General features: G+C 33.9%; 1 protein-coding gene across 1 annotated transcript in view; it reads left to right on the top strand.

The window, feature by feature from the left end:
- LOC142318475 (lachesin-like) overlaps window positions 1-26,668 on the top strand; it is a 903,759-nt gene that overhangs the window by 391,001 nt on the left and 486,090 nt on the right. The window contains exon 5 of the mRNA XM_075355059.1: window positions 3,561-3,623. The gene's annotated coding sequence lies outside the window, so the exon portion shown is untranslated. The remainder of the gene's footprint in view (window positions 1-3,560; window positions 3,624-26,668) is intronic.

Below are 26,668 nucleotides of genomic sequence, written 5' to 3' on the forward strand. Positions count from 1 at the left end.
TGCGTTTACCCATTTTGGTAAATATATATCACAAGTGAGCGGTTGGGACACGTAAGCCGGTGGTGTATGGCACCACGCTTAGTCCGCTCATGGTGTTAGGTAAGCTCTAGGAGTTCTAGGAGCTATGCTAGGATATTGGTCGGTAAACTGTTTGAGCCTCAGTTTCCGTTTGCGGCACAGACATTCAGTCGTATGCTTTAGGACAATCGAATCGGGTGGTGGCGGGAGAAATGCCAAGCAAACCACTTATGAATTACTGACCGTTATATTATGGATTTGTTGTTAAAATTAAGAGTTGTTATTAAAATTAAGAATTGAGAGGAGAGTGGAAGAAGTGTTAGGAGAAGACCGATTTGGTTTCAGGAAAAGTATAGGGACAAGGGAAGCAATTTTAGGCCTCAGATTAATAGTAGAAGGAAGATTAAACAAAAACAAACCGACATACTTGGCGTTTATAGACCTAGAAAAGGCTTTCGATAACGTAGACTGGAATAAAATGTTCAGCATTTAAAAAAAATTAGGGTTCAAATACAGAGATAGAAGAACAATTGTTAACATGTACAGGAACCAAACAGCAACAATAACAATAGAAGAACATAAGAAAGAAGCCCTAATAAGAAAGGGAGTCCGACAAGGATGTTCCCTATCTCCGTTACTTTTTAATCTTTACATGGAACTAGCAGTTAATGATGTTAAAGAACAATTTAGATTCGGAGTAACAGTACAAGGTGAAAAGATAAAGATGCTACGATTTGCTGATGATATAGTAATTCTAGCCGAGAGTAAAAAGGATTTAGAAGAAACAATGAACGGCATAGATGAAGTCCTACGCTAGAACTATCGCGTGAAAATAAACAAGAACAAAACAAAAGTAATGAAATGTAGTAGAAATAACAAAGATGGACCGCTGAATGTGAAAATAGGAGGAGAAAAGATGATGGAGGTAGAAGAATTTTGTTATTTGGGAAGTAAAATTACTAAAGATGGACGAAGCAGGAGCGATATAAAATGCCGAATAGCACAAGCTAAACGAGCCTTCAGTAAGAAATATAATTTGTTTACATCAAAAACCAATTTAAATCTCAGAAAAAGATTTTTGAAAGTGTATGTTTGGAGTGTCGCTTTATATGGAAGTGAAACTTGGACGATCGGAGTATCTGAGAAGAAAAGATTAGAAGCTTTTGAAATACGGTGCTATAGGAGAATGTTAAAAATCAGATGGGTGGATAAAGTGACAAATGAAGAGGTATTGCGGCAAATAGATGAAGAAAGAAGCATTTGGAAAAATATAGTTAAAAGAAGAGACAGACTTATAGGCCACATACTAAGGCATCCAGGAATAGTCGCTTTAATATTGGAAGGACAGGTAGAAGGGAAAAATTGTGTAGGCAGGCCACGTTTGGATTATGTAAAACAAATTGTTGGGGATGTAGGATGTAGAGGGTATACTGAAATGAAACGACTAGCACTAGATAGGGAATCTTGGAGAGCTGCATCAAACCAGTCAAATGACTGAAGACAAAAAAAAAAAAAAATTAAAATTTATTCCCTTTCTAGAACAAACAAATATACTTTTTTTTTTTTATTTCTCGTCCAATTTTTTTGGTCGATAGTCATATCGTTCACTTCATACCATATATTTCCTTTTTAATAAAACTAGTATAATGACCTTCACGAATCGAAAATCCGTGATGTAATATTACACTTATTACTTTGTAAGTGTAACCCTCGATTTTTATCGTATTTATGGACACACAATTTTATATTATTATTAAATTAACATTTTTTTACTTCTCCATGGATTAGTTCAAATAGTTCTAATTGTAGAATAAAAATTTTACCGATCCAATTTATTTCTATTTTATGTAACAAATTTTTGTTGCCGCATTTGCAACACTTTCCTAGCGTTCATGTTCCTAGTTTTCATGTCTTGTAAACTAATACTCTTAATGAAGTGATGGGAATTAAAAAAAATATTTCATCTTCAGTAGTTTCATTTACTATTAAAACAAGCTGTAGTATATTTTCTTTTAAATTTCAAGTACATTATCAAGTTTTTGCACGCTATCTAGTTCTATCAAGTACTGCTACCTAGCGGCGCGATTCTCTAAACCCACTATTTTGATGAAAAAAAGTAATATAATCGAGTACCACGGTTCATCAAAAGGAAGAAAAAAACATTGTCTCACAAGATTCAAGATATTTTTAGAAAGTATTCTTTATTACATATCTAATTCCGAACTGAAATATATTTTTTCATGCTTATTTGTTTAATTTTTTCCCCATTTTCATCTCGATTTTAGATTAGGTCATATTTAAAACTGTAAACATAGTTCTTTGATTTCTCCATGCCGGTTCTGCGGACTTTTATCGGCGAAGTCCTAACGAAGTTCTTAATAAAGCGTGGGAAATTTTGAACATAACATTTTTTCTTTTTTTTGTCTTCAGTCATTTGACTGGTTTGATGCAGCTCTCCAAGATTCCCTATCTAGTGCTAGTCGTTTCATTTCAGTATACCCTCTACATCCTACATCCCTAACAATTTGTTTTACATATTCCAAACGTGGCCTGCCTACACAACTTTTCCCTTCTACCTGTCCTTCCAAAATTAAAGCGACTATTCCGGGATGCCTTAGTATGTGGCCTATAAGTCTGTCTCTTCTTTAAACTGTACTTTTCCAAATGCTTCTTTCTTCATCTATTTGCCGCAATACCTCTTCATTTGTCACTTTATCCACCCGTCTGATTTTTAACATTCTCCTATAGCACCGCATTTCAAAAGCTTCTAACCTTTTCTTCTCAGATACTCCGATCGTCCAAGTTTCACTTCCATATAAAGCGACACTCCAAACATACACTTTCAAAAATCTTTTCCTGACATTTAAATTAATTTTTGATGTTAACAAATTATATTTCTTACTGAAGGCTCGTTTAGCTTGTGCTATTCGGCATTTTATATCGCTCCTGCTTCGTCCATCTTTAGTAATTTTACTTCCCAAATAACAAAATTCTTCTACCTCCATAATCTTTTCTCCTCCTATTTTCACATTCAGCGGTCCATCTTTGTTATTTCTACTACATTTCATTACTTTTGTTTTGTTCTTGTTTATTTTCACGCGATAGTTCTTGCGTAGGACTTCATCTATGCCGTTCATTATTTCTTTTAAATCCTTTTTACTCTCTGCTAGAATTACTATATCATCAGCAAATCGTAGCATCTTTATCTTTTCACCTTGTACTGTTACTCCGAATCTAAATTGTTCTTTAACATCATTAACTGCTAGTTCATAACATTAAAGTTTAATAATTTTAAATTAGAGCACGTGTTTTCTATACTATATAGTCAGTTGTATTGCATTACACGCTGTAAGTGTAGTAGGGGAATCACCTTTAACGTGACCGTCATTTTTTCTTCGTTCATTTCCCATCCCGATGCCTGCGTTAAGAAGCTTTGCTTCGATAGTGATTCCTGCTCTAAAAACTTTTACTTTATTTTTTAAGTTTTTGTGAATTGCAAAATGAGTTGTATTTTTGTTAACATTGATATTTGATTTTTTCAGGCATTCAAGGTATTCGATTAGAAAGAAATGGGGTTCGATTCCTGTTTGAAGATTTTAACCTCGGTAAGTAATTCTTATATTATTATTAATGTGCTTTCATTAACAATTATTATTTAATATTAATATTTGATGTGACATTTATTTGTTATTTAAAAGAAATATAATTTTATGTAAAGACTGTTAACACGAGAAAAATGAGACAAACTTCTCCTCTTTAAACGAAAAAGTAGAAGTAAATCTTTTGTTATTATCTGAATTTATCTAAGATAATGGTTTGACTACTGTTTGAATATTGTATCAAATATGGAATTTCATTAATAGAGACTGCGATTTTAAAAACTAGGTTGAGATCTTTACATGGAACTAGCAGTTAATGATGTTAAAGAACAATTTAGATTCGGAGTAACAGTACAAGGTGAAAAGATAAAGATGCTACGATTTGCTGATGATATAGTAATTCTAGCCGAGAGTAAAAAGGATTTAGAAGAAACAATGAACGGCATAGATGAAGTCCTATGCAAGAACTATCGTATGAAAATAAACAAGAACAAAACAAAAGTAATGAAATGTAGTAGAAATAACAAAGATGGACCGCTGAATGTGAAAATAGGAGGAGAAAAGATTATGGAGGTAGAAGAATTTTGTTATTTGGGAAGTAAAATTACTAAAGATGGACGAAGCAGGAGCGATATAAAATGCCGAATAGCACAAGCTAAACGAGCCTTCAGTAAGAAATATAATTTGTTTACATCAAAAATCAATTTAAATGTCAGGAAAAGATTTTTGAAAGTGTATGTTTTGAGTGTCGCTTTATATGGAAGTGAAACTTGGACGATCGTTGTATCTGTGAAGAAAAGATTAGAAGCTTTTGAAATGCGGTGCTATAGCAGAATGTTAAAAATCAGACGGGTGGATAAAGCGACAAATGAAGAGGTATTGCGGCAAATAGATGAAGAAAGAAGCGTTTGGAAAAATATAGTTAAAAGAAGAGACAGACTTATAGGCCACATACTAAGGCATCCTGGAATAGTCGCTTTAATATTGGAAGGACAGGTAGACGGGAAAAATTGTGTAGGCAGGCCACGTTTGGAATATGTAAAACAAATTGTTAGGGATGTAGGATGTAGAGGGTATACTGAAATGAAACGACTAGCACTAGATAGGGAATCTTGGAGAGCTGCATCAAACCAGTCAAATGACTGAAGACAAAAAAAAAAAAAAGGTTGAGATCGGTCAAAATTGTTTTGAAAAAGTGAAATCCTTGAAAAGTGTTCTGTCGAATGCGTTTTTAATTAAGAATCGTTAACAAACTTAGCAACCGTGGAACCGAATGCTTTTTCACAACCAAAAGTACAAATGTAGTAGACTCTTTCTATCACAATGTTTGCGATGTCAGCAAGCTGGCGTATCTTCAATCGGTGATCGGCATTCTGGATTTTTGTGACAATTTTGTCAATCGTAAAGGCTTTTGGTCATTCAGAGCGTTCATTAATTTGAATGGGTGTACGACCAATTTTAAATTCATTAGTCCATTTTTTTACTGTCGAAAATGAAATGTAAAATATTTTACAGTAGAATTTAACCCTTTTCGGGTATGTTTATCAAATTTAAAACAAAGTACGTTATGATTATAATGATGTTTGAAGTTATTCTATTGAATCGAAGTTTGAACTATTGCTCAAACATTTATTCATCATCGATTACATGTGGGATACAATTTTTCCAAGCATTCGATCCGTTATATTAACGCTTAGATTTTTTACATCGCTTTATCTACCTTTTTTTTTGTTTAGCTTCCGGGAATTACCGTTCAGGTATTACTTCAGAGGATGATATGTATCAGGGTAAATGAAGTATAGTCTTGTACAGTCTCAGTTCGACCGTTCCTGAGATGTGTGGTTAATTGAAACCCGACCACCAAAGAACACCGGCATCCACGATCTAGTATTCAAATCCGTATAAAAGTTACTGCTTTTAATAGGACTTGAACGCTGGTACTCACGACTTCCAAATCTGCTTAACACACATCTTAATCGCATCACTTAACCTAAATGCTGTGTCTTTGATTTGTGCCCGTATCAGTTCTGTCGGGTTAAACTTGCAACGGTATGGAAGAAGACACAACACGATACAATTCTTTAATATTGCTAATTCATCTACTTTATAATGTATATATTTTTGTTTAAATGATTTTATTAATTTTGTATTTTCTACTTTTAATATATCTTCGGTGGAGTGGCAGCTCGTATCTAAAACTAGTGGGGTTAGCTCCAGACAATCTTTTTCTGGATCTTCTCAAGGCCACGGTTAAAGTTTTCTGTAAAATAAAAGAACCGAAAAGAGAGATGAAATAAATAGAATAACTGGAAACAGGATAATAATCTAATTCTCCACGTTTTTAAGCACATTTTTCTTAAAAACTGTATTCGGTTTAACCGAATAAATAATAAAATGTTAATACAGATAATATTTTTTAGTATTATTAGATAATAACTTAATAAAATATCCGCTTAAAAACACTACAGTCCAACGATGTTTAATTTAAATTTCTATGTACACAGAAAGAAATACGTAATTACTTTTTACTAATTACATTCTCTTTCGCCCTTCCGGGGTATTTTTGGATAGATTTGTAGATCAAAAAGCCCTTGCTTTTTTCCACCATTTTCTGATTATTACTTAAAAAGCAACTAAATCTCTTTCATATTCCTTCTACCCCTAAACTAAAAAAGGGAACGAACAAGGAACGTTCCATAAACACGTGGAGTAAAAAAAAAACTACCTTCCACCAGCACGCCAGGATCGGCACTGCGGGAGCGACAGTGCTCTTTCACAGCCTTGCGTGCATTTTCCTATGTTTACAACAGCCTAACATCACAACGCTGGAACTGTGAAGCGCACAGTTTCATATAAAGATTTTTGTATTTTTTTTCATAAACTTACGAATAGTTGCTGACATTAAGCTTAAAGATCATATATTGTACAAGTATAAAGAAAGAATTTAAGGAAAAAGGACTCATCATATTTAATTAATCGATAATAAAGTGTAAATAGAGGGTGCTGCAGTTCCAAGTGCTAATACGCGAGCCGCCACTGCGCACGGGTCTAAAACTTCGTAGCACGTCATATGAAGGATTATGCTTGATAAATATCATTTGTTCATACTTTCTTCATCTCTTTGTCAGGCGTAGAACGTTCTATTCGATCTTTATGTTTGTAAGGTAATTAACGGAAGTCTGCAATGTGATATTGACAGTATTGGTTTACGAATGCCACCTACCGTAGATCCAGGAAAATCAATCTTTTTGTATGTAACATCAAGTCTCTTTCCTTATTTTAACAAGAAAATTAGAAAAAATTAATATTTATATTCCTGATTCATTTGACATCATTTTTATCAACGCTCTCCAATAAGTAAATACATCAGATAGCGCGTTAGCAACCGTACTGGTTACGTATGTAACCGACGAGTATTTCCGATGAAGCGGATTCTTTCCTCAAATTCTTTCAAATTCTTTCCTCAATTTCTCCTCTGTGCGGCGGGTGTGTATTTTTCCAATATCCTTTTTATTTATTTTTAGGGTATACCGAAAAATCTTAAGGTTAGATTCTGATGTTAGAAAAATGAAATTCATACCAGATCTGTGTAACCATGTGTATATAAAATTTTTAAATAATTCTACCAAAGTCTCATAGATAGCGTTAGAAGAGAAGAATGCTTATAAGATACAGGTGTCCCGTAACGCACGAAAATTTTTTTTTTTTTGTCTTCAGTCATTTGACTGTTTTGATGCAGCTCTCCAAGATTCCCTATCTAGTGCTAGTCGTTTAATTTCAGTATACCCTCTACATCCTACATCCCTAACAATTTGTTTTACATATTCCAAACGTGGCCTGCCTGCACAATTTTTCCCTTCTACCTGTCCTTCCAAAATTAAAGCGACTATTCCAGGATGCCTTAGTATGTGGCCTATAAATCTGTCTCTTCTTTTAACTATATTTTTCCAAATGCTTCTTTCTTCATCTATTTGTCGCAATACCTCTTCATTTGTCACTTTATCCACCCATCTGATTTTTAACATTCTCCTATAGCACCGCATTTCAAAAGCGTCTAACCTTTTCTTCTCAGATACTCCGATTGTCCAAGTTTCACTTCCATGTAAAGCGACACTCCAAACATACACTTTCAAAAATCTTTTCCTGACATTTAAATTAATTTTTGATGTAAACAACTTATATTTCTTACTGCAGGCTCGTTTAGCTTGTGCTATTCGGCATTTTATATCGCTCCTGCTCCGTCCATCTTTAGTAATTCTACTTCCCAAATAACAAAATTCTTCTACCTCCATAATCTTTTCTCCTCCTATTTTCACATTCAGCGGTCCATCTTTGTTATTTCTACTACATTTCATTACTTTTGTTTTGTTCTTGTTTATTTTTTTCACGAAAATTACATGCGTTAAAAGAAAATACCAGTCGTCATATGATTTCTGGTGGTAATAAAGAGAGTTGAGTTGTGTAAATCATTTTTTTTTTTGTGTATTTTCATTCATTTTAGTTACGTACAGTAGGACATCGATTATTCAAATTCCGATTTTCCGGATGTCCGGTAATCCGAAATGCTTACATCATTAGGCATTCAAATTTTTTGCTCCAGCTCTCCAAGATACCCTATCTAATACCATTCGTTTCATTTCGATATATCCCCCGTATATCTTACATCCCTAAGAATTTGTTTTATATATCCTAAACGTTGCCTACTTGCACAATTTTTCCCGTCTGCATGTCACTCCAGTATCAAACCGACTATTCCAGGATGTCTTAATGTGTGACCTATAAGTATGTATCTTCTTTTAACTATATTTTTCCAAATGCTTCTTTCTTCATCAATTTGCCGCAACACTTCTTCATTTGACACTTTATTCATCCATCTGATTTTTAACATTCTCTTATAGCACAATATTTCAAAAGCTTCTAATCTCTTCTTCTCAAGTACTCGAATCGTCCAAGTTTCACATCCATATAAAGCTACGCTCCAAACATATATTTTCAAAAAATCTTTTCCTAACGTTTAAATTAATTTTTGATATAAGGAATCTATATTTCTCAGTGAAAACTCGTTTCGCCTGTGCTATTCAGCATTTTATATCGCTTTTGCTTCGTTCATCTTTAATAATTCTACTTCCCAAATAACAAAATTCTTCTACCTCCATAATCTTTTCTCCTCCTATTTTCACATTCAGTGGTCCATCTTCGTTATTTCTACTACATTTCATTACTTTCATTTTGTTCTTGTTTATTTTCATGCGATAGTTTTTGCGTAGGACTTCATCCGTGCCGTTCATTGTTTCTTCTAAATCCTTGTTACTCTCGGCTAGAATTGCTATATCATCACCAAATCGTAGCATCTTTATCTTTTCACCTTGTACTGTTACTCCGTATCTAAATTGTTCTTTAACATCATTAACTGCTAGTGCCACGTAAAGATTAAAAAGTAACTGGAGTAGGGAACATCCATGTCGGACTACCTTTTTTATTACGACTTCTTATTTATGTTCTTCAATTATTACTGTTGTAGTTTAAATGTTAGAAATTTTTCTTTTATATATATACTTGAACCCTATATTTTTTAAAATGCTGAACATTTTATTCAAGTCTACGTTATCAAATTTCTTTTTTCTAAGTTTATAAATGTATGTCGGTTTGTTTTTCTTTAATCTTCTTTCTACTATTAATCTGAGTGCTAAAATTGCTTCCCTTGTCTTTATACTTTTCCTGAAACCAAATTGGTCTTCTAACACCTCTTCCATTCTCGTCTCAATTCTTTTGTACAGAATTCTAGTTAAGATTTTTGATGCGTAATTCAATTAGCTTAATTTAATTGTTGTAATCTTCACATTTTTCTGCTCCTGCTTTCTTTAGTATCATGACAATAACACTTTTTTTGAAGTTTGTTTTTTTTTAGAAATTTTAAATTTGTTATCCAAATAAATCTTTGCCTTATTGAAAATTTATTTCTATCGATCTTTGTTTTTATTGTTTTTTTAAAAATTTTTTTTTGCAATTACAGAGCGCAAAACAAACGTAAATTTAAGCCTTTGTTAAATTATTTATAAAATTAACTTATGAAGATTCACGTTAATTGTTCAAGCATAAACTATGATCAAATGATGTTTGTTTTTATTCTATTGTCCATAAACAGTAAGTCAAACAAATGACGTCATTACTGATTCTTTGGCTTAGATAATCCTTTTGTCAAGAAACGGTACAGCAAATGTAAATAATAAATTAAAACGTTTAAGTTTTATCTCGGTGGTTTAGACTGATTCATTCTGCCGCTCCTACATGCAAGTATAATTATTTTTTACGCTCATAATAATGTATTGTAAACTGTCACTTTTTTGGCGCCATGGCAGTTTTTAAAATATAAGTTATGTTTTATTGTGTTACGCCATACCTACGAACAGTTTTATAGTTTATTTTTATGATAGTTTTTTTTAAACGTTATTTTTATTAATTTTAATTAACTCTGTGTTTTTGTGCCAATCGGGTTTTAATAATGACTGATACTGTCGTGAAATATAAACCAAGAAAACCCTTAAGTACCTCTGAAAATAATAATCAGCAATGTATATATATATATATATATATATATATATATATATAACCTTAAAACAAGAAAATCCGGAAACTACAGTAGAAACATTGACCGGAAACCAAGTAGAGAAATAGCCGTTAGCAAAAGAACAGTTTTTAATATAATAATAGAAATATAAAATTGATAATAAATATGTTAACCCCAAAAACACTTGACTGCATGTAAAGAGAATTGAAAATTTGGAAAACTTTACTAAAAGCGCAATCAGAAAAAAGTTCATTCGTTTTATTTTAATAATGAGCTTCCTAACAAATATTAAAAATATAATAGTAATTTTTTATTTCTTTCAGATAATTTGTGTGACCTCCGAATTTTTTATTAGAAAATTTGTATTCGTTGAATTATTTGTTTAACTAGTCATACATAATAAATTTTAACTAGAATTCTATACAGAAGAATTAAGAGGAGAGTGGAAGAAGTGTTAGGAGAACACCAATTTGGTTTCAGGAAAAGTATGGGGATAAGGTAAGCAATTTTTGCGCTCAGATTAATAGTAGAAGGGAAGATTAAAGAAAAACAAACCGATATACTTGACATTTATAGACCTAGAAAAGGCATTCGATAACGTAGACTGGAATAAAATGTTCAGAATTTTAAAAAAATTAGGGTTCAAATACAGAGATAGAAAAACGATTGCTAACATTTACAGGAACCAAACAGTAATAATTGATGAACATAAGAAAGAAGCCGTTATAAGAAAGGGAGTCCGACTAGGATGTTCCCTATCCCCGTTACTTTTTAATCTGTACATGGAACTAGCAGTTAATGATGTTAAAGAACAATTTAGATTCGGAGTAACAGTACAAGGTGAAAAGATAAAGACGCTACGATTTGCTGATGATATAGTAATTCTAGCTGAGAGTAAAAAGGATTTAGAAGAAACAATGAACGGCATGAATGAAGTCCTACGCAAGAACTACCGCATGGAAATAAACAAGAAAAAAACGAAAGTAATGAAATCCAGTAGAAATAACAAATATGGACCACTGAATGTGAAAATAGGAGAAAAAATTATGGAGGTAGAAGAATTTTGTTGTTTGGGAAGTAAAATTACTAAAGATGGACGAAGGAAAAGATATAAAATGCCGAATAGCGAAACGAGCCTTCATTTAGAAGTAATTTTATACCAATCACTTTCAAATCGATACATAAAATATAACGACCAATAATCTCTGTAGACTTAGTTAATTGGATAAATTGGATCATTGAGGGTTGACATGGTTGGAGGGGGGGTTCGAAAAAAAACAAAATATCGCTATAACTTTCTTATTAAGTAAAATATCGAAATCGTTTGAAGTTCTTACTATTTTTCTGGATAAGGATCTAAATCTTATCTAAGTAAAGGTTTTTGATATCACCTACCATTGGTCCAGGGGTTGGATAAAATGGGATTTCGAAGACAAAAAAAATCTTACTTCCCTTAATAGGTACAGTATCGAATCGGTTTAAAGTAGTCAACTAAACATAACCTAAAACGTTTATCTGAAACAATTTTTGATATGGCCAACCCCTACGGCAAGAGATGACAAAAAAAAACCGCTATAACTTTCTTATTAAGCAAAATATCGAACTCGTTTAAATGCCCTACAATTCTTGCATAAGAGTCTAAAACCCATTAAACTAAAGCGCTTTGATATCACCAACCATTGCCCAGATGGTGGAAAAAATGGGGTTTCGATGACAAAAAAAATCATACATTTCTTAATAGGCAGAGTATCGAATCGGTCGAAGTGGTCGTTAGTCCTCTAAACATTACCTAAAATTTTTGTCTAAACAATTTTTGGTATGACCAATTCTTACGGCATGGGATGACCAAAATAAAAGAAATAAAAACAGAAAAACAATACCTCTATAACTTTCTTATCAAGTAAAATATCGAATTCGTTTAATGTTCCTACTATTCTTTGGATAAGGACCTAAAACCTATTAAGCTAAAGGTTTTTTGATATCATCGACCGTTGGCCCAGGGGATGGAAAAAATGAAGTTTCGAAGACAAAAAAAATCTTACCTCCTTTAATAGGCGTAATATTTGAATCGGTTTAAAGTGATCCTTAGTTCTCTAAACATTACCTAACACCTTTGTCTGCAACAATTTTTGATATGAGCAACCCTTACGGTAAGGGATGATCCAAATATTACTGGAATTGTAAGAAGATGGGATTTGTAGTACGCTAAACATATGAAACTTTTGTCACATGTAACCGTATTATCGTATGGAGTAAATTTGAAGTTTTTCTTAACTTTAAGATGGAAATTTTTTTATCCCTTCTTCCTTTTTCCTGTTTAACCCACGGGAATTACCGTCAGGTATTACTTCAAAGGATGATGTATAAGAGTGTAAATGAAGTGTAGTCTTGTACAGTCTCAGTTCGACCGTTTCTGAGATGTGTGGTTAATTGAAATCCAACCACCAAAGAACATCCGTATAAAAAAAGACACGCTTTTACTAGGACTTGAACGCTGGAACTCTTTCTTGACTTCGAAATCAGCCGATTTGCGAACAGGAGTTCATCACTAGACCAACCCGGTGGGTTTTTATCCTTTACCTAGCACCGGTGAAATCTACCTCCACCTCCCGGCGTGCATATTAGTATTTTTTTCTTTTTAAATATAATTTTTTTATATTTTCGTTATTTTTATTAACTGTGATACCATTAAACATTAAAGTGTTAATACCGGTACGTATAATAAATGTTTTTTTAAATTTCTAATTAACCGGGTGGTTTTCAATCGTCCGGATCTTGTCTTACAATAACTCAATTCATATAATTTGTGCTTCACTGTATATTAAAGCTGTTCTTTTAAACTCTATTCTAATGTAATCCAGATTTTATAATTTATAATTCTGTAGCCGAATTCCAAATTCTTTTTACAGAATTAAAACAGGTTTTTATTTCTGATTAAGTTGTTTTTTTTATTTGAAAATATAGAAAAATAAATATAAAGCTAGAATAATGTATTAATAGGGTGAGAATAGAAATCATCAAACGGAATATTATACAACTTTTTAAAAATCGGTAGGGCTGGATATTTTTATTATTTTAAGAATAATTGACTATTTTTTTTTTTTTTTAGTCAATGATTTTAATAAAAACTGATTTAATATTTTTTTGTCGTCATTTATCTGGTTCGCTTCAGTAAGTTTTTCAGAATTGTCAGACTTTTACCCGATTCATTTTTGACCCGAGCTGATTCATTTTCCTTACTTTGAGATCGTGAAAAATCATTCGGAATTACTTAAAAACAAAGTAATTTTTACGATTAATTAATTTAAATTCCTGTGCGCACGTAGTTGACCGTTTAAAAATCATTTATGTTTACTGGAGAAAATAAATTTTTGTTGTTTTAATTTAGACTCGAACGTTGAATCAATCGATGGATTAAATATTTGTTTAAATGTATCGTAAAATTGTAAATACAGTCTGTTCTAAAAAGCATCGGTAAATTATCACTTTGAAAATCATGAATCGTCTCGTCACAATTGACGCACTCATTAATAATGAATTAAAAAATGATTTTCCTTTTCTAAACAATGAATTCGTTTTTTCCTTAGATAAAATTTAGGCTTTATGCCAGACTTTTATATTCAAAGAGTCTTAATAGACTAATTTTTTTTTTAATAATTGTTTTAGAATGACTATATGTATATATATATATATATTAGTGGATTAAATTAAATTAAAATTGTGGTTTCCTTTCCGACTATTATAAATGCATATATATATATATATATATATATATATATAAAATTAAAATTTAAGGTATATCAAGCACATGAAATCATTTAAAAATTAAAATCACGATTAGAATTATATAACGTATTTAATAAAAGGACATATCCCAATTAAAATAAAAGAATCGATAAAATTAATTCCCGATTTTATAAAGGAAAAAAGAATGAACATTATCGAAAATTTAAAAATCTACAAATAAAATAAATAATAAAACGATATTAATAAAGAGTTATCAACAGTTACAGGATATCCTTTTCGTGAACCTCAATTTTCTGAAAACAGGAAATAGATAAATAAAATTAATAGCTACGTATAACCGTTAATAATTAATAAACAAGTAAGCCAGATAAGATATGACGTCAAATGAAGGGAGGGGCGTTGATTAAACGTTATATAAAGACTAACAGAAATTTAAAACTGCCAGTACAATAAATATTGACAAACGAGTTATTCCAACACGTGTCAACATATAATAAAAGAATGAAGTTAAGAAAGGTAAACGGTACTCAAAATAGAAATTAACGATTAATAAATTATTATTAATTTAAAAAATTATAAATAAATAACTATGATAAACGATTATTTCAATAAATTATGAACGTTAATTACGTTCTAAAAACCATTTATGAAAAGGGAAAGTTCGATTAGACTTCAAAAAAAGTGTTATTGTCATGATACCAAAGAAAGCAGGAGCAGAAAATTGCGAAAAGTACAGAACAATTAGCTTAACTAGCCGTGCATCGAAAAGCTTAACCGGAATTCTCTACAGAAGAATTGAGAGGAGATTGGAATAGCTGTTAGGAGATGACCATTTTGGTTTCAGGAAATGTACAGGGACAAGGGAAGCAATTTTAACGCTCAGATTAATAGTGGAAGGAAGATTAAAGAAAAACAAACCGACATACTTGACAATTATAGAATTAGAAATAGTCATTTGATAACGCAAACTGGAATAAAGTGTTCAGCATTTTAAAAAAATTAGGATTCAAGAATAGATATACAAGAAAAATTGCTAACATTAACAGGAACCAAACTGCAACAATAATAATCGAAGAACATATGGAAGAAGCAGTAATAAAAACCGTTGTCCTTCAAGGATGTTTCTTATCCCCCTTAGTTTTTAATCTTTACACAGAACTTAACTGTTAATGATGTTAAAGAACAATTTAGATTCGGAGTAACAGTACAAGGTGAAAAGATAAAGATGCTACGATTTTTTGATGATATTGTAATTCTAGTCGAGAGTAAAAAAGATTTAGATGAAAACGTGAATGGCGTGGAAGATGTCCTTCTCAAGAACTACCGCATGAAAATAAACAAGAACAAAACGAAAGTAATGAAGTGTAGTAGAAATAACGAAGATTGACCACAAAATATAAAAATTGGACGAGAAAAGACTGTGGAGATAAAAAAATTTGTTATTTGGGACTAAAGATGGACGAAGCAGAAACGATATAAAATACCGAATAACACAGGAGAAACGAGGTTTCAGTACGAAATTTAATTTGCTTACATAAAAAATTAATTTAAACATCAGAAAATCATTTTTGAAGTATATATTTGGATCGTAGTTTTATATAGAAGTGATACTTGGACGATCGGAGTACCTGAGAAGAAAAGATTAAAAGCTTTCCAAATGTGGTGCTATAAGAGAATGTTAAAAATCAGATGGTGGATAAAGTGATAAATGAAGAGGTATAGCGGCAAATTGATGAAGAAAGAAGCACTTGGAAAAATATAGTTAAAAGGAAAGACAGACTTATACTCCACATATATAGCCATCCTGGAATAGTCGCTTTGATATTTCAGGGACAGGTAGAAGGGAAAAATTATGTTGACAGGCCACGTTTGGAATATGTAAAACAAATTGTTAGGGATGTAGGATGTAGAGGGTATACTGAAATGAAACGACTAGCACTAGATAGGGAATCTTGGAGAGCTGCATCAAACCAGTCAAATGACTGAAGACAAAAAAAAAAAAAGGAAAAGAAATGATCAAGTGTTAGCAGAAGTGACTGAGGAGGTGACTTGCTAAATATTATACGAAGAAGAAGGCGATAGGACAAGTAATACGACATGACCGGTTCTTGACGAATGTATTTGAGGACAAGGTTTTGGGTAAAAAGCCTACAGGTAGACCGAGAGGAACATCATCGATAATTTTAAAGTGATAGACCTTGGTTCATATAAAGACTTGAAGAGTGACGCGGATATGAGAGTGACGTAGCTAAATTGAGAAGGTATAGCCTTTAGTGAATGATGATGATGATGTACGAAATAAAGGAAGTATTGTGATGGTGAAAAATTTCGGTTGTCAGATCTCAATGGAAATATCCATTTTGACCATACCTGAATCAATATTGACTAGTTTCGGCGTGACGTCTGTACGTACGTACGTATGAATGTATCTCGTATAACTCAAAAACGGTTAGCTATAGGATTTTTGAAATTTTGATTTTAGGACTGTTGTAACATGTAGTTGCGCACCTCCCGTTTTGATTGCAATCGATTGGATCAAAAAGTTACAAAATAGCCTAAAATCCAATTTTTTGGGATTTTTTCTTAACTGTAGTAATAAGTTCTCATTGAGTGATTTTCAATGATATATCACAAGTGGTTCCAGAGTTCATCGGTTCCAGAGTTACATCAAATAAATATTTAATTAATGAAATATTTGGATTTTACAAGGGGAAGGAATATTTCTTCAAATCAGAGTTTATCCTCTTTTTTATCTTTAAAATTTTTTTATTTATTTAAATATATTGATTTATTAATAATTATTAACATCTGATTTTAAACAAAATTTTACAATAAATAATAATTAATAATAATAATTAATAATAATAATAATTGTTAAAAGAATAATGATTGGTTTGCTTGGCATTTCTCCCGCCACCACCCAATTCGGTCACCCTAAATCATAAGACCAATGTCTGTGCCACAAACGGCTAATGAGCCTCGAAACAGTTTAGCGACCAGAATCCTAAATAGCTGCTAGAGCTTACCTAGCAGCGTGAGCGGACTAAGCGCGGTGCAATACACCACCGGCTTACTTGTCCCAACCGCTCACTTGTCATGTATAACTAAAATGGGTACGCGCTCCCCGTTAACTACTAAAAATATATATGACTTCAATAAATCGATTTATATCATCAAGACACCAATTTGCTGCCACGCCTAGGTCACTGAATGCTAGCAAGTACCTATCCACAATTAAAGCGCTTGGAGCCTTAATCCGGCTGGAAACCAGCCTTATTTCTCGGTTAGATTTTTACGGCAGCACGGTAGGAGTCTTTTCCCTTAGGGAAATTAATGATGTCGGTTGAACAAACCAATCGTATCAAGGAACTCCCCACACGGTCCGGAAATGCAACTCTCGCCACTTGTAAGCGGCCAATTTTCTCCATGACCTCTAATTTCCAGGGCGGGCTTAGTTCTGGTTCCTGCTAAGAGCTGAGCAGTCGAACAACATGTGTTCGTTCGACGACTGGACCTCCCCCCAGACGCACACCTCATCAACTTCCAGGCGAAACCGAAACAAATATCGGTTTAAATTTATATGGTTGGAGAGCACTTGGGCTCCAGTCGCCTTTAAAAACGGAGAGGCATACCACCCCCCAGATCCTGTATAAATCTACATAAGGACCTTCCGTTAGTCGTGGCGTGTGTCATTCTTGCTGCCGTGCTTCCATCACGAGGCGGTACAGCCTTCTCCGCAGGCAGGAGATGGGCAACTGTTCGGAACTTAGAACCGACGCATTGGTGATCCTGTGTAGGCCCGACTCGAAACCGCATCCCATATACACGGCTTCCCTGCCTCTTCGCAGTTTCCATCCGGCCGCCCGAAATTTCACCACTAAATCGATTGGGAGGGCGTTTCCCAATACAGTGGCAGCCTCGTAGGAGGTTGTTTTAAAAACACCGGTGCGTATAATTAAGGCTCTGTACTGAGCATTTTTTAAAGGATAGACAGGCTTATAGGCTACATCTTAAGGCATCCTGGAACACTCGATTTGATATCGGTGAGACATATAGATGTGTGAAATCGTACACGCATGCAACGTTTGGAACACGTAAAACAAATTGTTAAGGATGAAGGTGGTATACCGAAATGAAACGACTGGCACTAGCTAGGGAACTATTGAAAGCTGCATAAAACCAGTCAAATGATTGAATATAAAAAAAAATCATTTAGAAAAGTTTTACTTAAAAATGTATACCTAATCGGTCAATAGTAAAAATTAAAGTTAGTTAAAATACACGCAGGTTTATAATTAGTGCTAGGTTTGAAGGGAGTGAAGAACATCAGAAGGCACCGCTCGTAACTATCATAGAAAAGAAGAAGGAACTGCTTTGATTTTAGTAGAGAATAAATACTATTATACGATATTCTTGATTTCGTATTTATGGTATTGTAATCACGGATTTTGTCATAGATGATCTCCACAAATCTTGCCATCAATTATGAATCGCTCTGTATAAAACAGGTAGTTAAAGCGTAATGAATATTTTAAAGGGGATTTGTATATTAACATTTAATTAATCTAAATTTAATATTTGAAATTAGAAGAAAAATTATGCTGCCCGTTATTAACTAATTAATTATTTTTATTATCGGTAAAAAGTATATAGAATAGTTTATTTAATTAGTCTACAGAACGAAAAACACTTATTTATTCGGGATTATTAAAAATTAAGTAAAATATTTAAAAATAAAACTTATAAGCTAAATGCTGATATCCTTTTGAATATTCATACGCAATTACTTTTCACTCTAAACTGTCACAAAATTAACATTTTTCGATTGAATCGTTGATGCAAATCATTCGCTAATTGTAATCGATAAAATTATATTTAATTATCTCTCATTTCAGTTATATTCAGCCGACTGAGAAACATTTACTCTTGGTCGAACGAAATATTATATAGTAATATAATCTGAATTATAGGTACGTAACCGATTTTATTTTTCATATTTTATAAATCGTGATTTACCAATTTATGTAGCATTAATAATTTTGTTATCCTTTTTATACTGCCTTTTTGTTCTTTTTTGAACATGATCAGGTGCTACAAGTAAATCTATTATCAAAATAAATTATAACGAAATTATAAACTATACAGTAAGAGTCTCGTAGATATCATTTCTTCCGTTCAAAAAACAAAAATTTCAGTAATATAAATAAAACTGTTTTTAAAAAAAACGATACTGATATCAAAAAAGGTAAGACGCTACAGTCCTACTATAAAATTTTTTTATCAATTTAGAATTTTGTTTAAAATAAAATTCACGTTTAATATGTGTAATAAACAAAATATATACAGTAATAGAAAATAAATAGAGATCAGATTATATGCATTTGCATATTAAGCCCGTTCTCACCGGTTATTGCATATTTTCCTTAAAATTTAGTAACGATGCATATTTTCTTTATATTTACAATATTTTTCGGTAGGTTATTAACCTTGTTAATAAATGAAATCTTTCGTTGTAGCCGGCCAAACCTATTTATTAGCCGCACGGTTTTTACAGCGCACTTAGCGGCCGCGCGTCTATTGTTTGGTAGGATAATATTATTACGAGGCCAAGTAAAACACAAACTCACGCGAGACAAGGACGGACGATACCGTTCTGCGCCGCGCATGCCTGCTGCAGCACTCGGTGTAAGTACGTATTTTATTGTTGACGCGTTCATTTTACTTCGGTTTAGTTTTTTATTTGTTTGTGTAAAATTTAATGTGTACCATACCTCCCGAAAAAAAGTGTTTCTTCGTGGATCCTATCCTGCAGTATTTACATACGACGAAATATTGTCGAGTTTGCGAGAAAAATATTTCGTGCGCAAAAAGTTTTGAAATAGACCTGCAATTCAAAGACAATTCTTCATATCTCTGGATCGCAAAATAAAGGCTCACGACGACTTGTAACAGCGGCAAGTAGCAGCGATTGCACTTCCAAAGGTAAATAACATAACCATTTTAGCATGTATTTATGTGGAGCATTACTTACAAGTAATATTCTTCTTCACTAACTTACAAATCGTACCTTCAAAGATATTTTTGCTTGCGAAAATATTGCTCGAATCAAAATATACCGGATGAATCGACATTACGTAAAAATTACATACCGACAATTTACCTGCATGATCTGGAAGAAATACGCAATGAACTCTAGGATAGCATTATTTGGATTTCAGCCGACGAAACTGCCGACACTTGTGGCCGTTACATTGCGAATTTAATTGTCGGTGCGTTAAAACTAGAGCCTTCCTCTTCCTATTTGACGGCTTGCAAACACCTTGAAAAGACAAATCGTTCTACGATCACCAGATTCGTGAATGAGGGTATTAAAAAAATATTTCCTGCAGACGAAAGACTGTTTTATTTCTCTCATATGCTGCTCCCTATACGATCAAGGAAGTTAAAGTTCTCCAAATATTTCACCCGAATTTGATTCCTATGACGCGCTTTGCTCACGGAGTACATCGACTCGCTGAAGAAGTACACGATCCGCGTTTGGGAATGTAAGTAAACCGGTTTCATCGACGAAGAAAGTGTTTCTTAAGACGTCTGCTCGCAATAAGGCCTATAAAGAAAAACTGCCAAATGTGCCTTTACCTCCTGAACCAGCGGTAACTCAGTGGGGAACGTGGATCGAAGCTGTGTTGTTTTACGATAAACATTTTGAGGCCATCAAAGGTGTAGTAAACGATTTTGATAGTGCAGATGCTATGGTAGATTGTCGGTCCAAGAAAACACTTAACGATTCTAGTATAAAAAAAACGTAGCTGTGTCTGACACTTTTTTTCCCAAATACCTGCGAGTATTAAAAAGCTTGAAACTCAAGGTTTGGTGTCGACTGAATTTATTCGGTTCACGAATTAAGTCCGCCAAATGAACTCCGCATTGCCAGAGGTATTCCCGTGTAATCTTAAAGAAAAATTTGAAAACGTTTTGAACAAATCGATAGTTTTATTAACGGGACGGGTGAACTTTTGCCAGAAACAATAACTGCCAATTTAGCTCCCAAATTCCAATACTGCTCGGTTACCTCAGTGGATGTGGTGCGATCCTTTTCCAATTATAAAAATATTTTGACCGATCGAAGACACAAGCTTACTACCGAATAATCGGAACAGTACCTGATCGTTTAAATTTACAAAAGTAACAAAATGTTATATAATTGTTAATTATCGATTTGTTATTCAACTACTTGCTAGATGTATGCTGATTTTGAAATAAGAAAATTAAAAATTAGAATTTTTTTTATTTTTTAAAGTCGCATATTTTGCCAGTTTTTCATATTTGACATGCATATTTTAAGCATTTATCATTCATATTTCAATCGTTTTATGTTGAATATAATCAGGTCACCAATTAATAAAAAAATGTTTAAGCGTTCCATATAGAAAAAAAAAAAATCAGCCCGATTTCGTTTTTTAATAAATGATATAAGGACGGTAAGAGTTTTCTAACAAATTTTTCTATTTTTTTCTTATTATATAGAACGCTTAAACATTGTTTATTATCTATTATTGTATATCTATTGTTTGTTACACGTATTTCCTTTTAAAAAAAGGAAATACATGTAATAGATAAAATTCTAAATTAATAACAGATTTTGATAATAAAAATGGTAGTGTCTTACCTTTTTTGATATCAGTATCGTTTTGTTAAAGACAGTTTTATTTATATAACAAGAAATTTTTGTTTTTTGTGCGGAAGAAATGATATCTTTTTTTTTCCCCCTACTCTTCCCGACCGGATATCCATATAAGTATACTCAGTCGGGGAGAGTGTCCTTTTACTCTAAGGGAGCGTCCCCCGCCCACCGGTTGTACACCCGACACGGCAGGTTAACTCCTCCGGTCTCGGATCTTTAATTTTATTTTATTCGCCTGCCTCGGAGACGGGGTATGGCTACGCCACCTCCCATCCGCTCAGCAGGGAACCGGGTCTCGGTCATTATGCCTTTGCCTCTAATCAGCGGCACCGACCACACTAAGCGCCGAGGCACCCGCAGGAGCGGCACCGCCAACCGGGACTCGGTCTTTTATTTGTCCCACACTCCCCAGGAGTTCCCCCCCTTCTCAGGAACCCGCACACCACGGCGTACGGGCCCTCCACGAAGGGACTGTCCTCCCTACCCTAATTTCACAAACCCCTTCTTCTGTTCTCTTCTTCCTTGGTGCGTAAGATTTCCCCGGCAAACCTACGGAACCGATCCCGGTTATCGTCACTATAGACCATCCAATTTAAGAGGTTTTCAGGTGTAAGTCCGTTGTCCGAAATTTCTCTTCTATTTGGAGCCCATCTTGGGCATACAAACACAGTGTGTTCCGCATCATCAGTCTCTGGGCAGTACACACATTGTGGGGTAGGTCTTTTTCCAATTCTAAACAGATAATGGGCGAACAAGCCATGCCCCGTCAACAGTTGTGTCGTATAAAAATCTACATTACCTAGTCTATTACTAGTCCACGTATTTATGTTGGGGATTAGTCGCCCGGTCCAATCCCCAACTCTAGAGTGTGTCCATGTATCCTGCCACTCTTGATCAATTAGCCGCTCAACCTCATCTTTGGACATACCCCTATATCTAAATGTTCTTCGTTTAGTCTATAAATCAATGGGTAGAACCTTCGTTAGTATACACAACGCGTCGTATGACACTGTTCTGTATCCCGCGGCTACACGCAGTAAAGCAAGCCTGTGTACTCTTTTTAATTTTCTTTTGTTTCTCTGAATATTCATTGTATCTCCCCATATCGGTGCCGCATATAAAATTGCTGACGTGGTAGCAAAAAATGATATATATTTTTTTTTTTTGACTCTGCTCCCCTGGGCCGGGCCGACTGTTTGGTATTACGCCACCCAGGGGAGTGCCTGTTATACTCTAATAGGCCACCCCACCTACCGGCTGTATGTCCGGTAAGGCAGGTCGGCCCACCGGTCAGGTCTTTTGAGTCTCATTTGCCCTTCTGTATCGCTACGCCATACCTTGGAAAGTCGTGACGCATCGATGGGTGTGTTACACTTGTATAGACCTATTCTCCCTCGGAGTCCCCAGTGGATCCTTGGAACAAACACACCTAAGCATGCTAGCCCTCACCACTGGGGCTATCCACCCTACCCTAATCTATTCACTCAGAAGCCCAGTTTCCTCTCGTCTTCGTTTTTTACTGTTAAGATATTCCTGATAGTTCCTTCAATTCTTTTCCGATTGTCCTCGCTATGTAGCATGTTACTCGTAATCTCCTCGGGTCTCATCGTTGATAAATTTGTGTCCCGTCTATTTTGTATCCATCTGATGCATTCCTTGAAGGTATAGTCTGCATCGTCCTCAATGCCGCAGTACATACAGGCCGGCGTTTGTCTTCTCCCAACTCTGTGAAGGTAATAATTAAAATTACCGTGGCCCGTGATGTACTGCGACAAAAAGAAGTCCACCTCCCCGTGTTTCCTATTGATCCAACTCTCAAGGTCAGGGATTAGCTGTTTTGTCCTGGCAGGTCCTACCTCTCTCCACCTTTCTTTCCCCTTGGTTTTCAGCCTATGCTTAGCCTCCTGAATTTCCAGTCCTTGCGATATCTCTACCCTGTAATGGGCCATTAAGTCGATTGGAGGTACTGCTGCCAAAACGCAAAGTGCCTCATAGGAGACTGTTCTGTAAGCGGAAACCACTGCCAGCAACATCCTCCTATGCGTTTTCACAAGTCTATTTTTGTTTTTCTTGATTCGTAATGAAGTCACTGCATACAATAAAGATGATACAACTGCCGATGCTGTCACCTTTCTTTTGGACGCTCTAGGAGCCTTCTTTGTTGACATGATCATATTTAACCCTTTTATCATGTTGTCCGCTTTATTGCATATACTATTAATATGTTCAGAAAAGGCACGATTTCTCTGAAAGAGAATTCCCAGATATTTCAGGCAGCTTGTCTCCATTATTTCCTGTCCATTCACAACAATGTTCAGACGTTCTATAACTCTTCTACCAGTAAACGTGATGAACTTACATTTATTAATTGATAACATAAGTCCGTTTTCTTGCAACTATTCATGTATCTTTGCAAGCGCCATATTGGCCTTCTCCTGCACCTCCAATCCCGTGTTGCCCTGTACAAGGACTGCCAAATCATCCGCATAGGCTATTGTTTCCACACCAGGCGGATTGTCCGATTGTAGAACATCATCAAAGGTGAGGACCCATCAAAAGAGGACCCAAAACCGAACCTTGGGGAACTCTACCGTATATATTGAATAGAATAGCAAGAAATGATATCTGCGAGTGTCTTACCGTACGGTTTAGAATTTCATTATATATATATTTTTTTTATTACTGCAATTTGTTAGATTATTCTTTTATTTTTTTTTATTAATTACTCATTGTTATCTTGTAGATATATTATTAAAATTTACTTCCTTTCTAGAAGAAACAAATATACATTTCCGGATTTTCCTGGCCAATTTTTTTTGTTGATAGTTATAGCATTCACTTCATACCGTTTTTTTACTTTTTTAATAAAACTAGTATAATGACCTTCACGAATCGAAAATCCGTGATGTAATATTACACTTATTACTTTGTAAGTGTAACCCTCGATTTTTATCGTATCCGTGGACACGCTTTTTACATTAGAATTAAATGAACTATTTTTTATTTCGCCATCGATTAGTTCAAATAGTTCTGTAATAGAATAAAAATTTTACCGACCGAATTTATTTCTGAAACATATCTTTGTTGCCTCATTTCAACACTTTCCTACTGTTGGTGTTTTTTGAGTTTTATTAGCGGTTATAATCACTTGTAAACTAATGATTGTATTTATTATTTTTTTTAATGAAGTGATGGTAATTAAAAAAAAATGTTTAATCTTTAGTAATTTCATTTGCATATGAGCATTAACTATTAAAACAAACTGCAATTTATTTTCTTTTAAATTTTATTATTTCAAGTACATTGTCAAGATTTGTACGCTACTTAGTACTATGAAGTACAGCTATCTAGCGGCACGATTCGTAAACCCACCTTTTTTGAGAAAAAACTGACATATTCGTGTGCCGCGGTTCATAAAATGAAAGAAAAAAACGTTGTCTAACAAAATTCGAGGTATTTTTTGAAAGTTATCTTTATTACAAATCTAATTGAACTGAAATATAATATTTTCTTGCTTATTTTTTCCCAATTTTCATATCGCTTTTAGGTTAATTCATATTTAGAACAGTAAATATAATAATGTGTTGATTGTTTCGTCGTGCCTTTCAGTTCTGTGGACTCTTACCGGTGACGTTCTAAGGAGTTTCTTGATTTTTACTGCATAACTCGTAGGAAAGGAAAATCCTTCTCGTTTATATACTTCAAATACGGATGTATCCATTTTCTAATATCATTTCATTTATCAGAATTAAATTTGTTAAATCATCATCGGAAAAAGAAAAAGAAAATGACTGATGATAAGCTGCGATGTAAAATACTGGATCTGTTTGAGTCTAAAAAAGGCAAAAAGAAAAAAAAATGGTATTTTGTGTTCATCTTATTATAAAGGTTTGAGTAAGATTAAAAACCATAAGAAAGTATTACTTAAGGGACATTAAAATATGTACATGAAAAATTTACTTATTTTTCAGTAAAATATTAAAATAAGGGATCCTTTCTATTTCCTGTTTAGCCTCCGGTAATTATCGTTCAGATAATACTTCAGAAGATAAATGAGGATGATATGTATGAGTTTAAATGAAATGTAGTGTTGCACAGTCTCAGTTCGCTGATTCCTGATGAAATGTGTGGTTAATTGAAACCCAACTACCAAGAAATGATATCGTTTTTCTTTTTCCTGTTTAGCCTCCGGGAACTACTGTTGATATATTACTTCAGACGATGATATGTATGACTGTAAATTATGTGAAGTCTTGTACAGTTTCAGTTTAACATTCCGGAGATGTGTGGTTAATTGAAACCCAACTACCAAGAAATGATTTCTTTTTTCTTTTTCCCGTCTGGCCTCCGGGAATTACTGTTCAGATAATACTTCATAGGATGAATGAGGATATGTATAAATGGATATGTATAAATGGTGTAGTCTTGTACAGTCTCAGTTCGACCATTCCTGAGATGTGTGGTTAATTGAAACCCAACCACCAAAGAACACCGGTATCCACGATCTAGTATTCAAATACGTGTAAAAATAGGTAACTTTACTAGGACTTCATCGCTGGAACTCTCGATTTCCAAATCGACTGATTTGAGAAGACGCGTTCACCACTAGACCAACCCGGTGGGTAAAACAATAAAATAAGGGTTTCAAAAAGTCTGAACCTCACTGATTCCTTTACCGATTATGACCAAAAATAAATAGTATTAATGCTCCTGATTTAGAAACCATCAGTGGCAGGTTGCATATAGGCACTGTAGAACTGCAGCACCCCCTATTTCCATTTCATATTATCGATAAAATTTAATAAAAAATGTGTTATTATTTCTTTAATTCTTTCTTTATACTTGTACAATATATAAACCTTCAGCTTAATGTCAGTGCCATCGTCCAGTTTTATGAAAAATATACAAAAATCTTTGTATGGAACTGTGCGCTTCACAATTCCAACGGCGTGGTATTTGACTATTGTACGCATGCGCACATAAGCTGCACGCAAGGGAGAGAGAGAGCACTGTCGCTCCTGCAGTGCTCGAACCTGGCGTACTGCTGAAAGG

The sequence above is a fragment of the Lycorma delicatula genome, chromosome 1, assembly GCF_047948215.1.
Source record: "Lycorma delicatula isolate Av1 chromosome 1, ASM4794821v1, whole genome shotgun sequence".
Classification (NCBI taxonomy): domain Eukaryota; kingdom Metazoa; phylum Arthropoda; class Insecta; order Hemiptera; family Fulgoridae; genus Lycorma; species Lycorma delicatula.